This window comes from Phodopus roborovskii, unplaced genomic scaffold (genome assembly GCF_943737965.1).
Source record: "Phodopus roborovskii unplaced genomic scaffold, PHOROB, whole genome shotgun sequence".
Classification (NCBI taxonomy): domain Eukaryota; kingdom Metazoa; phylum Chordata; class Mammalia; order Rodentia; family Cricetidae; genus Phodopus; species Phodopus roborovskii.
This window is the reverse complement of record NW_026126558.1, coordinates 15,208,802-15,223,566: the sequence shown is the minus strand read 5'-3', so window position 1 is coordinate 15,223,566 and position 14,765 is coordinate 15,208,802.

Sequence of the window (14,765 nt, the reverse complement as noted above, 5' to 3'; positions counted from 1 at the left end):
TTACAGTTGTGAAGTAGCAACAAAATAATTTTATGGTTGGGGGAACTGTGTTACAGGGTTGCAGCATTAGGAAGGTTGAGAACCACTGACCTAGACTGAAAACACATGGAAAAGTACTTATAGAAACTCTAAGCCTATTGGAAGGACAGTGAAGGTGGGAGCCATCATTATTATGAAGAACTTTCTTATCATTTAGCCAATACCTCAGTCTCTCTGTACAACAACTGACTTGGGGATTAAGCTGAATCCGATCTAGGATTCATGCTGGCCCTTCCTGAATTCCTCTTGCTCTCCACCCCAAGTCATCCTGCATTCACACATTTCACCCTGGCCTTCCTCTCCATCTTGTAATGAATATAATGTCCCTTTTATTTTTCAATGAAAAATCAGAACTCGGGAGGCTGGGGAACTTTATAGGACAGTGCTTATTTCGACTCATGGTCCTGTAGGCACATGGTTGAGGAGCCATGCCTGCCTGGTGATGGCTTTCTTGCTGGCAAAGACCTGAGGTGACAGGACTTCAGATAACTGGACACACAAGGCATACCTGTGTGTCACTTCTGGCTTTTTTCTTACGAAGCATGGGATGCCCACACTAACAATCTTACTAAATCCTGGGCCAGACTCTGAACACCAGGGTCTCATCAAATGTCCATCCTCTTATTCCTTCATGGTGGCAATTAAATTTCATAAACAGATAAATGAAGCTTGTTTATTTGATGGTGTTGGGAATGGGACTTAGGTCCTTGAGTGTGCCAAGTAAGTCTGCTACCCCAGAGCCATATCTCCAGGCCTTAAAAAGGATATATTTCAGCTCGTAAAATCTTGGGCTCTTGAACTATAACAGGATCATTTAATAATCCCAAAGTAAGCAGTTCAAGCCTCTGTGACTACCCCCACACTCCTGGTACTTTGCTAGTTATTGAGAAAGTTAGAGAAAATGTTGCTCTCACGGGCTGTGCCATCACAGACCTTAGAGATTTAGCAGGAGGGAATGTGCTGAGTACTAGAAGACAAGGGTGCCAGTAGGGAAGTACCTTGTCAGCAACCGGGCACTTCCCTTATGACTCAGTTCTGTGTGATCTTTCTGAGCAAACAGTGGAAACAAAATCCTCTGCCAACTCAGGAGGCATCCATACAAAATGTAACCAAGAAGACAGTTCTCTCATTACACAGGCTTAAAGTCAGTGTGTAGGGCCACAGTCCAGACAGTCCTCTAAAAAAGACCACAAATACAGAAACATCTTTTGATGACCAAGCAGATCTAACCTATTAAGCAACAAACAGTCTTTAAGTCAGTACACATTTCACTTTGTCACACAGTTTGTAACGGACAGCTATGTTTGTTTGTTTTACACAAGTGAAAAATCACAACTGGCTGTTTTGGAAGAAGTTCAACTTCTACCCTACAACTGGGACCAGGTTCTAGGGAGATGGCTCTTAGGTCCTTGAAAAGGATCTTCCTGGATCATAATTGTGGCCAGCCACTCTTCACATTAGAAAAGATTTGTATACAGAAACTGAGAAGTTCTAGCCAGGCGTGGAGGTCCACAGCTGTAATCCCAGGGCTGGGGAGGCAGAGCTCTAATTAAGATGAAAGCATAGGCACAAAGAAGACTCTGTAGATGACTTTAAAAGGCAGGGAATGGGAGAATTAAGCATTGTGTTTACAAATGCTATTTGTCTTACAACTTCTTTCTGGCACCCCTCCCCCTTTCTGTGAATGAAGAGACAAGAGATACATATGAGTGCTCACCATTTTTAGGCCTGGCCAAGGTTGTTCGAAGCCCAGCTGACTCTAGTTACCTTTGGCCTCATTAAAATGTACCCCTCCTTCCATGGCTGTGTATGTGGAGCCCTTTTGTTCTCCATTGCACTGACCAAAACCCAGCACACTCACAGCTAGTGTCCATAGTAACACCTAATGGTTGATGCAAGAGTCGTGTGAATAAACTCACTGCGTTTCTGGTGTCTTCTTTGAACTATCCACCCTAAAGCCTCCCAAGAAAGCAGAAGGGGTAAAGCCAGGACCATGATCCTCACACCAGCCTAAGTCCAACAGATTTCTGTCTTCTGTTTTCTCATCTTCTGGCTGTTTCTGCCTCCTGACTTCCCAACAGCACTTGTAACCTCTTTGGGGCTTGGTAGACCATACTCTACAGTAAAGAAATAACCGTAAAGCCATTCCATAAGCATTTGTGGCCATTCCCCATGCCCGTGGAAGCAGTGGGGTTCTCTACAAAGAACCCCCAAAACCAAAGAAACTATAGTTATCCAATCTATAGAAAGTCTGAACAAGGTACCAGCCATCCAAAGCACATTTGTGTTCATGGCTATATTCTACAAACCCACTGATTCTTTAATTGGGCTGCAGGCCAGAATCAACAGCAGCCTGGTGAGAATAGAGATGCCCAGAATTGCCTTCAAAAAGTATGATTTTTTCCCAAAGGGATGTACTTCAAAACATTTCCAGTAGATGATGTGCACTTGTCCTTGTAGAGCACTTGCCCAGAAATAAGAAAGAGTATTTATTGATTGAGGTCAAGCTCCAGGGAAAGTGATATCTGGACTCCTTTGCATCAGCAGCACCTGGGAACTGGCTAGGAACTCAAGAAGTTGGCTCCTATCCCAGACCTATTGAGAGGAACACTCCAGGTGGACTCCGAGATCTGAGTTCCACAAGCTCACCGGTGGCTCTAATGTCCACACTTCAGAACTGAACTATTCCAGAAAAGAGCTTCTAGTTTTTGCTTTTCATCTGTATTCTTATAGAGGTTTTCACAAGATGGCTCTTGGAGCCAGGCATCCCTGGTCCAAGCCAGACATTCTCTTATTTATAAAGTGCAAATCAAGAGAGCAGGCATTGTGGTGGCACATGCATGTAGTGCCATCTCTTGGGAAGCTGAGGCAGGAGGATACAAGGTCTGAGACCATGCTGAACTATACATAGAGACAGGTTTCCCGAGAAAGGAACAACTGGCCATTTATCAGATTAGATGTTAGACCATGAGCTATAGAATGTGTTCTAAAACACATTCTATAAACATCTGTCTGAAAAACTAAGTGTGACTCAAGAAAATTTATTCACACCTATAATCTACACCTCAGCTGCAAATTGAGACTAAAATAATAGCTTCAGTAGAGTTCTGTAAATGTCAGTTTCCTGTTTGCTCTTTTTCAAAGTTTTATTTCATGAGCACTGTATATCACTCCTATTCTGCCCTCCTCCCAAATTCCATCCATGTCTCCTCTCCCAAATTCATGTCCTCTTTTAAATTATTAAATTACTGTTACAAGTACATACACATGTTTGTATATCTATGTATGTATATATGCATACATGTATATTCAACATACTGAGTCCATTTAGCATTGCTCATACATACATGTGTCCAGGGCTGACCACTTGGGATTGGACATCTTGTGGGAACTTCTCCATAGAGAAAACTAATTATCCCTTTCTCTGAGCAGTCATTAACCTCAGATAGCTCTTCATCTAGGGGTGGGGCCATGTGGAATTTACACTGTGTGTATTGGTATGTAACCTGGTGTTGTTATTATGCAGGTCTTTTTTATGCAACCATATTGTGGAGGTTTTATGGATGCATTTTAATCAAAATAAAGAGAATAGAGGACTGTAGGGTACCCAATTCCAACTGATTCGTCCACAGTGTGACCTTTCTCCTTCTCGTAAGGGATTTAAAAAGTACATATTGGTGATAGGCATATCTATGTTTAACCCAGATCCCAGCTATAAACAATGAACATATACATCTGTCAAAATAGATTTCTTTTTGATGTCAGTTCTCACTATGTGGCCTTAGCTAAGCCTAGAACTTGCTGTGTATACCAGACTGGCCTTGAATTCATAGGGATCAAGTGGCTTCCACTTGCTAAGTGCTGGAATTAAAGGCATATATATTCCATTAGCATCTCAGCAAGATAGTCTTTTTATGAGCAACTTAGATCAGTGTGGGACGAGTGTCATCATGCTCTATGTGGGCCAGGTAACACAATAACATTGAATGACAATATTAATCTTAATTAACTTAGTGTTAATCTCTTTTCAAAGTGTTAAGAAATAAACCTGTGTTTTGGGTCAAGATGCCTGAAACAAACACAACTCTAAAGTTTGACTGTGTCCTTTTAAATAAAGCCATGGGCAAACAACTAATTTTTTTGTAAAGTGTAATTTATGATTTATTTTCCTTCTGTTTTTTTTTTCTCTCTCTCTACTTCCAAAGACAATTCACATTAGGTAACCAAATTTAGTAATAACATTCCTTTTAATGAATTTAAATTTAAAAATGAGGTTTTTGACAGGAATATTTAAAATAAAAACGAGTGGGATCAACATGGTTGTGGCAAAGAAGGGCTGACATGAAAGTTAGTATTTCTTGTATTGAGGAAGTCTGACTAGACTTGTCAGAGTCATGAAGAAATGAGGGTAAATATGGAAAAACTATAAACACACTTCAGAACTGATCCTATCATGGGATAAATGGATAAGTTAAAGAAGGTTGAAAGATTAGCCCTGCACGAAGAAAGCTTGGACAGTCCCACAAAGGAGATACAGTGTTTAAGTGACATTAACATTTGTTCATCTGTGTGTATTTCTTTTAGGTGCACATATGTGGGCAGGTGCATGAGCCTGGGGAAGTCAGAGGTCAGAGGTCAACTTTGTGCTGTTTCTCAGATGTTGGTTTTTGTAACAGGATCACTTACTGGGACCTGGGCTCACCAACTAGGGTAGGCTAGCTGACCAGCAAGCCCTAGGGATCCTCTTGGCTTTACCTCCCTGGTATCAAACCAAACTTTTTACGTGGGTTATAGGTATTGAGTTTAGGTTTTCACACTTGTGCAGCAAGCAGTCCACTGCCTTGTCCATCTCCCCAGCTTCCTATTGTAAGCATACTTAATCATCTTTATACATACTGATAGAACCCTAATATTCAGGATGGAGATACAGTGTACTGCTGCTATGTATCTGCTCAGGGCATTTCATAAGATACCAATAAACTCACTTTTCAAATAGGGGTGGGGATGGGGTTGATAGCAGAACAAAAGTTAAAAACCAGTTGCTGGGAAAGCTGAGGTAGAAGGATTTGAGAGGATTTTGCATGTGGACATCAGCCATATGAGAAAGAAAGCAGAGGGGTGAATGAAGAATTGCTCATGAATACTACTATCCAACAGAAGGATCAGATGCCATGTTGGATATGACAAGCTCCTCTACCAGAGCTAACTATGTAGGCACCAGCTGACATCTGAGTAGCAGATGTAGGGAATGATTGGAATTGTTACAAACAGCCCATCAGGCAGAACTTACGTGGAAAGTTTATTGGGGTAAGGGAGGAGAAAGCTGGAGACAGGGGGGGGGGGAGAGAAAGAGAGAGAGAGAGTGACCTACCTCCTCAAACAGTAGAACGGGAGAGTAGATGGAGCTTGTCTCTTAAAGGACCTTTGCATTTGTGTGCAGAGCCAGGGTACTTCCTCCATGCACAGAGGTGGCACACTCTGCCAGATCCCCAGGGCAGGCTTACTTGGCTACAAATAGGGATGTTAAGGTGAAGGTGTGGTGGATGAAAGTGAGTGCAAGTGCTTTAGAAGTTGGAAAATAACTGCTGTATTCTTGGCTATTTGACCAGCACCATAGAACATACATACTCTGCCAGAGATCTGCTCCAGCAGGATTCAGGTCTCAAAGAGGTTGTGTGGAGTTGACAGCAGACAGGTGGAAAGGGATTGATCTAAGGCTGTCATCCAGCTTATTGAAGAGAATCCTAGCATTTGGGAGGTAGAGGCAAGTGGATCTCTGTGAGTTTGAGGCCAGCCTGGTCTATAGAGTGAGTTCTAGGATAGCCAAGGCTACACAGAGCCTGTCTCTGAAACAAAACAAAACAAAACAACAAAAAAAAAAAGAAACCTTTAAACTATGTAGTTGCACATAGGATTAAAAGGGAGAAAGGAGGCTTCTTAGTTGGATGTGATTTAAGATAGGGTAGAGGAAATTAGCATTGACCTGGACAATAGATACCAATCATATGTTAATGAAGAGCCACACCAATACACTCATCCATGAAGAAACTGAGACACGGAAGTCTGTGAAGACTTGTTATTTCCTGAAGTTCCACAGCTGAGAACCCACACAAGCCCAGATCTATTGATCTTTTCCATAACATGTTCCTTTGCTGCTCCGATTTTCCATTTCTTTGTGGTTTATGACCTAGAGGGAAGCCACTGGAGTACATACCATCCAGGTGTGTGCCCTTCCTATGCTTCCAGATGAAGTCACCAGCAGCTTTCAGGGAAAGGAATTGAGGGCTTAGCAAAAGTCATTGCCAATTCAAGACCCTTTCCTGCCCCCCCCCCCCCGACATTCAGTGGATACTGTTTGCTGAATGGGGAGATGTTTGTCGTATCTCTCAGGGAAAGCCACACAACACCTCTGCTTATAGCTTTCTGGTCTTTGAAACATTCCTCTGAGGCTGATGGGTTTCTGAAGGATCAGTTATGGAAGATGTCACTGCAAAAAGGGTAAGAGGCCAATTTTACAAAAAACTATTTTTTTCATGTTATTTACACATTAAAACAAATACATCTGCATTCACACACACACACACACACACACACACACACACGGGTTGGGGAGATAGTGGGAAAAACAAATATGGCAGGGCTATTGAAAGACCTGCAGAGCGCAGACCTTCATGCTCTCACTCAGGAAAGGTGCCCCCCCCCAATAACTCTCGAGACGTGGTCTTGATGTAAAAGCATGAGGTCTTTTATATTCCAAGTGCACTGGGGTCCTAAGTCATGCGCCACACGGGGTAGAGACTGAGGACCACGAGGGCAGAAGTAAGGCAGTTTTTATAGGGTTACAACAAAGCCTGCGCATGGTAAACCAATCATCTCATAGCATCCAGAGCCCAAGCGGTGCAGACCAATTAATTTAAACCATCCAAACCTGAGTCCCATAGACCAATCAGTTTCCTACAGCCCCGGAGGCCTGCCTTTGCACAGCTTCTGGGTTACAGGTCCTGCTGTAAACTGCAAAAAATGTGACCTTTTGCCTATTTACTGGCTGATGGTAGTAGGGTCTGGAATTTTAAGGTTTAAACTTCTAGCTTCCTGTGGTCAGTGGGGAGTTAGGTTGTATTTTTCTATTTTTACACTATGAGCAAGGACAGGGAAGAGGAAATAATATAATTATATTTTAATTAAAATTTTAAATGGGGGAAAGAAAAAGGAAATTCACATGTATTTTAGAGTATAATGTCATCTTAGGTTTCTATTGCTAGGATAAGACACCATTACCAAAAGCAACTTGGAGAGGAGAAAGGTTTCATTATACAACTCTCAGGGCATACTCCATTACAGACAGAAATCAGGTTATGAATTCAAGGCAGGCACCCAGAGGCAGGAGCTAATGCAGAAGCATGGAGGAATGTTGCCTATTGGCTTGCTTTCTATAGCTTTCTTGGCTTGCTTTATTATACAACTGCAGACCACCCACAATGAATTGGAATCTCCTGTATCAATCATTAGACAAGAAATTGCTCCACAGGCCAATCCAGTAAGTACATTTTCTCACTAAAAGGATTTGCCTTTTTTTCCCTGTGAAGAAATGCCAGATATGCTTATCAAGACTTAAACATCATACAGTGTATATACAGTGTATACAGGTATCCAAATACCATGTGGCACTCCTTCATATATACAAGTTTAATGTCAGTTAGACATTATAAGAGACCAGGTGTGAAGGCACATACTTATAATCTAATCATTCGTGAAGCTGAAATAGGGGGACAAACATCTCCTCATTCAGGATGGAGCAGTGACAGTAGGCCAAAGATTCCACCCAATTCTAGTTTGGTAAACTATGCATTTACCGGGTCCCTTTGAACAGTGGGAGTTACTCATTGAAAAGCCTATTCCAGCTTTCATGACAACTCATGAAAACTGCCTCTTGGAGCTACACAGCTTGCAGGCAGCTCTCAAGTGGGGTCTTTCCTCACCCCCGCAGCTCTGCCTCTACAACCTGGGGAGGGACTTTTGACTTGTTATTTTCTGAGCAGCCAGTCTTGTAAGTGCCAAGCCTCCCTCCAAAAGGGAATATTAAACTCTAAGGAAAGGGCTGCTCATCAGACAGGAAGGCACTTTGGGGCCATTGTAAGCTTTTGTGGTGGCCAGATCACTTTTCCCTTGAACTTTTACCATAGGTCACATAGACCCAGCCCTTGAGGCTTCTCATCTGACTCTGGAGGGTTGCTAAGTGTAACTGTAACCAGGAGATGGCAGCATCTGCCCAGAGACACACCATAGTAGGCAGGATGCTTTGCAGGATGAGTAAAGAACAGCAGAGGGCGTGAAAGCTCCATTGCTAGGTTTGGAAGCTCTGGCTTAGAGGTCCTTGCAGGACTATCCTTGTGTCTGTGCTTTTCTCCATAGGTGTGACTGTTGCACATGTGCACACCATCACATAACTTTTCCAATCTGGGACAAAGTTTCTGAACTCCCTGGGGGCCCTGGGGGGGTGGGATGTGAAACAGAGAGACAGAAATACACAGAGAGGCAGAGAGACAGATGAGAGAGGAGAGACATAGAGGGAGACAAGAGAGAAAGACAGACAGACACCATATTTTTACCTTTCCTTTTGCATTGCAGCACTCATATAGAGAAAGCTTCCTGTATCAGATACTTGTTTCTTTCTTCCTAAAATTTGTGTTTATTTTTAATTATGTTCATGATTCACCTGTCTATCCTTAGGTATGTGGCCACACCTGCAGGTGCCTATGGAGGACAGAAGAGGACATCAGATACCTGGAGCTGGAACTACAGACAGTTACAAACTGCTTGGCATGGCTTCTGGGAACCAAAGTTGGGTCCTCTCAGGGGCAGTACACACTGCTGACTGAGACATCTCCCTGAACCCTAAATCCTATTTCAGTGTCAGGGCTTATTAGAAACCATGGGCACTGAGAGTAAAAATTGGATAGGAGTTGTTTCTCACAGGAACCAAGACACAAAGAACTAGGGCCAATGCCATGGCTGCTGCTCTGTACCTGCCACCATGGCCTTGGTCCCTGATGTAGTATGAAATGAGGTTGCATCTATCTACATCAGTGTAAATATATAAATTGACACCAAAAGCAATGGATCTTCACTTACGTCGAGTTTTGATGTCCATCCCTTAGACACTTCTTGTTGTTTCTAAAAAAAAAAAAAAACTGTAAACAGAAAGAAAAAAGATTCCACTCTGGAGCCAGGGCTTAGTGTGCTTGCATAGCAGGTGTGAGGCCCTGGGTTGGATTCCCAATATCATAAAACATCAACAGATTTAATCTCCAATTTGCCTGGTACCCAAGCCCATACTTGTTCCACAGCTCTTGCTTCCTTTACAACATAGGGGAATAGAACATTCACCTGAGAGGAATTTAGTGTCACTTGTAATTCACTTTCCTTTTCCAAATAGAATGCCATTGAGTAGAGAACTTTTCCCAAGAGCTGAACAGAAATGTTTATGCTAAAGGCACGTTCTGGTAAAGTTGAATGAGATGTGGAATTCTGGCTAGACAGAATTCTCAGGAGCCTTGCTAATACAGTTTCTTTCTTTCTTTTTTTTTTAAATAACAACATATAAAAGGTCCAGTTATATACAGTTTAAAACAAGACTAAATAAAATGGCTATGCTCATTGCTTATAGTGTTAATACACCCTCCGGCTGAGGTGAGATGCCAGTAGATGCAAGTTTCTTTTCATGAAAGCTGTTGCTGGCGTGGAGGCCAGTGTAAATCAGCAAAATCAGGCTACCTAGTAAATCAGTGAGAGTTCCAAGTGGCATTAACAAAGGAATTGGGTTCTAAACCCCTGCCGTGGTAAAACCACGATTTTGTTGGTGCTGATCTTCAGTTGCACCTTTTGGAAATCTGTTTTGGCAACAGAAAAAATGTCAGTCCAGTTCATTAAGACTCTGGGCCAGGGCTCCTGAGCTGGTGGTGCAGCTGTTTCTTACACCATAGGCTGTGGGAGAGGTAAAGGAGAAAGCCTTGCACCTGTGCTCTGATAGGCAGGGGAGGGCTTGGTCAGATACACACCTGTGAACAAAGGTAGATGCAGAGGTGGAGTAGGTCCCTTACATCAGCACTTCTCCTCCTGTTGTGAGAGCCAGAGTTACATTGTAGGTGTTAGTTACTTTGTCTTCAGAGGTAGGTCCATGAAAAGAAAATGCTTCTGATCAGCAAGGCTCTTGCCCAACTGGCAATTCCTGAAATGCTGGAGGCTGTTGTTTATAGGAAATAACAAACCACATGTTTTCATTGCCTGAAACCCGCTTATTTGACCCATCTGCACTTCGTGTGATTGATCACTTGTGGGTGGAAGGTTCAAAGGCAGAAAATACTTGCTCCTGATTGGACCTGATAGAAAATGCAATGGATTATGGGTTTTCCTTCTTAAGCCACTGCAAATGATATTTCCATGGAAACCTGGGTATAGACCTGGCCAGAGCCCATTAACCTGGCCAGTATTTAATTAAAGTTTGCTTCAAATTCGACTTTAAACAGTGGTAGTGGTCTTATTCTCAATCAGCGGGATTAACACTGTGTATCCCCTTGCAGTCACATATCAGATAGTTACATTATAATTCATAACAGCAGCAAAATTATAGTTACAAAGTAGCAACAAAATAATTTTATGGTCGGGGTATCACCACATGAGGAACTGTATTAAGGGATCACAGCATTATGAAGGTTGAGAACCACAGCAGGAACCCATCATTAAATTGGTGTCCTGATATGGAGTTGGTGGACTGATGGCACACTTAATGGAATCTTCCACATGTGGTTTGTGCTACCCTGGATGTTGGGAACACAGTAAGACTTAAGATAGGCACTGGCCTTACTTTATTAAGCTTTCATTCCTCGGAGGGAAACAGGTAGTACCTCAGGATGGGAGGAGACACATGGTGTGTTACAAAGGAAAGGGGACCCATGAGATGGCTCAGACGGGTGAAGAACTTACTGCCAAGCCTGACTTCCTGAGCTGGGTCCACATGGTGGGAGAGACAATAGATACCTGTAAGTTGCCCTCTGACCTTCACGTGCTCACTGTAGTTTATTGCACAGACAGACAGACACACACACACACACGCACACCCCCACACACAACACAGATAGAGAGAGCCAAAGACAAAAAGAGACAGACAGAGAAAATACATAAATGAATTGATAATTGTAGTTTTTTAAAAAAGAAAAAACAGCTCAGAGGAAGGAGAAAACATTGAGGAAGCCATGAGAAAGCACTTTCAGGGTGTGAGGGGTGTGGAGGGGGAATGAGGGAACAGAAATAATTCCCAGAGGAACATTGTCTAATCTGGGACCTGAATAGTGCTAAGAAGGGGAAATTCCTCAGACCAATTAAATTTAGTAGAGTTTATTTGAGCAAAACAAAGTAATTCACAAAACATGCAGCTCCTGGAACTAAAAGAATGGCCTGTGAATTCCCACCAAAGCATGGGCTGACAGTATTTCTCTAAATCAGGAGAGCAGCATAGAGACCTGACCTGGGAACGGCTTAATTGGGTAAGTGGGTTCAGAGCAGCCTGCAATTAACCAAGGCTTAGCTACTGTCATTAAAGTCTGCATTGGTTTGGTCTGGTGAGGACAGCATTGGAGCCTTGTCCACGCCAATGGGTGCTTGCAAATTTTAACAGTAGCCAGTAGGTATTAGTTGGATGGGGAGTACAAGGGGAAGAGGATTTTTCTCATGGGAACTATCTGCCTCCTCAAGCACAAAAGTACCTGGGAATGCCATACATTTGTAAACTTCTCAGTGCCCTGAGGAAAACTGTCTGTGGCTACCTAACAAGAGCCCTGTGTTGCAGCTGGGAGCCATGATGGTGTTAGCGCAAGAGTCTGTCCTAGCCTGGAATGGTCTCAGCCAGGTGTTTCGCCTGGTGAGCTGTCTGGTATCACCTATGAAATTGCTATCATGTGTGGGTGGTCCAGGTGGCCTCAAGTTTCTGGTAGTTGGTTCTGGAATTCTCTGGTACCTTGGTTATTTCCTACCCATGTTCTCAGCCTTAAAAGGGGTAGACAGAACTTCTTTCTAGTGTGGTCTCACTCTGGCATTTGAAGAGTACAAAGGAGGGTGTTTGAAGACATTTGGGAAGTCTGGTTGTAGAAAGAACATTCCAACTTTTCGATTAAACTGTTTTCATTGTTCAAGGCAAGTCTGGTCCTAGCCCAGATCTGACTAAAGATGAAATCTACTCCAACTTGCATGATATCAATGATAGGCTCTGGAAAATCTCATGGCCATGTCATTAAAATTTCATTTTCGTTCTTCTAGAAAAACAAACAAGCAACCCCTCCACCCCAACTGTAATAAAGTCAAAGTGACTCCAAGAAGGAAAAATTTGAGGGACAAGGAGGATTGGGGGAATGGAAGAAAGGGAACACAGTATCTTCTGGAGAAGAAGTAGGAGGACATAGCTAAATCTACCCAGAAAAGTTCTCAAAAATTGGTATCAGGGGATCAGAGAAGAAATCATGGGAGAAGGAATGGCCAGAAAAATGTGCTCACGTCTATACCATTCTGTGCCTGCAATGCACTTGGCTGTCTCAGAGGCGAGATCTACTATTCTTATACCTAAGATCATGAAGGGTCCTATATGATGAATGTGAGTCCAACATGAAAATATTTATAGCAAGAGATTTTGACAGTGAGGTTTGACTTTGTACATATGAAGTGTCATCTCATAGGTCTTCTAGAAAGTGGACCTGAATTTCTTCATTCCCATGAATTTTGTCACCACCATGAGCATGGTACTTCCTGGGCCCCTGGTTCCATTGTCTCTGAATCCTGGTTCATTCCTTGCTTCCTTGGGGTAAAGCTACTTGCAAATTGCTTCATTGTAAACACTGAAATGAGTGACTCCAGGCATCATTAGGATGGATCTGAGCATGCGACTCCTTATGTGGACTTGAGTATGTGAAGGTAGAAGCCACCAAAGCCCACTCATGCTATCTCTGCTAGTTAGGTTCCCATAGAATTTTTTTTTTTTTTTAAATCCTCAACCATTAGACAAAGGATGTTTTACTACTGAAGAGCCCAGAGAGGGAAAAAAAAAAACTTACACAGCAATGAACATTTTGGCAAAGCCAAGGATGGAGGTCATTCAGCTGCCCTAATGTCATTTGATAGTCAAATGGTGTAAGCCGCAGGGGTGGGGGTGGAGGTGGAGGTGGGGGTGGGGGGGATGGGACAGCAAATGCTCACTCCCACTTGTCAGGAACAAAACAGGGTTTGAAAAGGAAAGTGCAGACTCCCTGAAGCAAACCCTCCTGCCATTTCTCTTGAGGTAATCTGGCAACCCCCTAGCCTTTATGCTTACACACTTTTGAAAATCAAGTAGAGGCACATCCCCTATGCAAGGATGGGTATGACAAGGGCCTCCTGCTTCCTAAGTACACTCTTTTGTTTTCTGCTTCCCTCCCCCACCCCTCAGACTAAGGAAGCAACAGCCGAACACAGATCAAGAATTCAGCAGTTCTTCAAAGTTATTAGTTGGGGTTTATGTCATTCACTCAACCTTAATGCTGGCACAAGATCCTCTTTTGTTTTGCTTTGAGGAACCGTGCAGGCTCTCAGAGGCGGTAGGAGTAAAGACTTGTTGACTCAAAGCATTTCTGCTAGATTAGCCTGGACTGCACGGAATGACATACCCCTCAGCCTCAGGTTGCATGTGTTTTGGTAAGATAGGAAGGGATCCCCTCTGGGACAGGCAGGCCTGGGGCTAATTATACCGCAGGGTGAATTCATCACTAAATCTTTCACTAACAAAGACAAATTACCTCATACCTTTTACAAGACCCTAAAAAATTAGGTGAGTGAGTCTGTTGTCCAGCCAGCACATGAACCCAGACAGCAGATGGCACTCCTCCAAGAAGACTCCTTCCTCAAAGCAGGTTTGCATAGACCAAGATGAGACAGGCAACCGTTATCATCACCTGGCTTATGGGATCTTTCACAGACCGCAGTCTGCTTTGATCTTCACTGCAGTCAGTTTGAGAGCAGTGTTGTTATTACCTGAATTTGTGAACAAGGAGACTGTGGCCTGGACAGATTCCCATAGTAGAGCCAAAATAGTTTGGGTTTAGGGGGACAAACTGGTCTTAGTTCTAGATTCACACCTACTACTCTTTTCAGTTGAGTATGCCATTTGGTCCCGTCATCTTACAGGGATGAAGTCCTCAGCTTGTAGGCTCACTGACACTTCAGTGCATAGGTGCATCAAGCCACTTTCAAAGGACTATTTTGTCCACTGGGATTCCTTGTGCTCAAACTCCTATCTGCTTAAGTCAATAGATGAATGATCTAGGCTAGTCTTTCTGGGGTCATATTGTCTGATCTATAAAATATCGACAATCACAGCAGCCATCCCAACTGCTAATAAGTCATTGCCATAGCTGACAATGATAACAATGATTGAACCCAGCAATAAGCACAGCAATGGGGGTGCTGATGATAATGATTACTATGTTGCTGCTGATGATACCTAATCTCTCATAACTTGTGCAGCTCAGAGCTGAAGTTCAATCCCATGTCCTCTAATATTGACTTATAAGGGGGTTTCTATTGTGAGACATGAATAGAGGATTTAAGGCCATGGATGGTAAGCAATTTTCAATCCCAAGAGATGGGGTTTCTGTGATGCCAGGGCAGACTTTTTTTTAAGACAATGGAAGTGTGGGAGGGCTGAG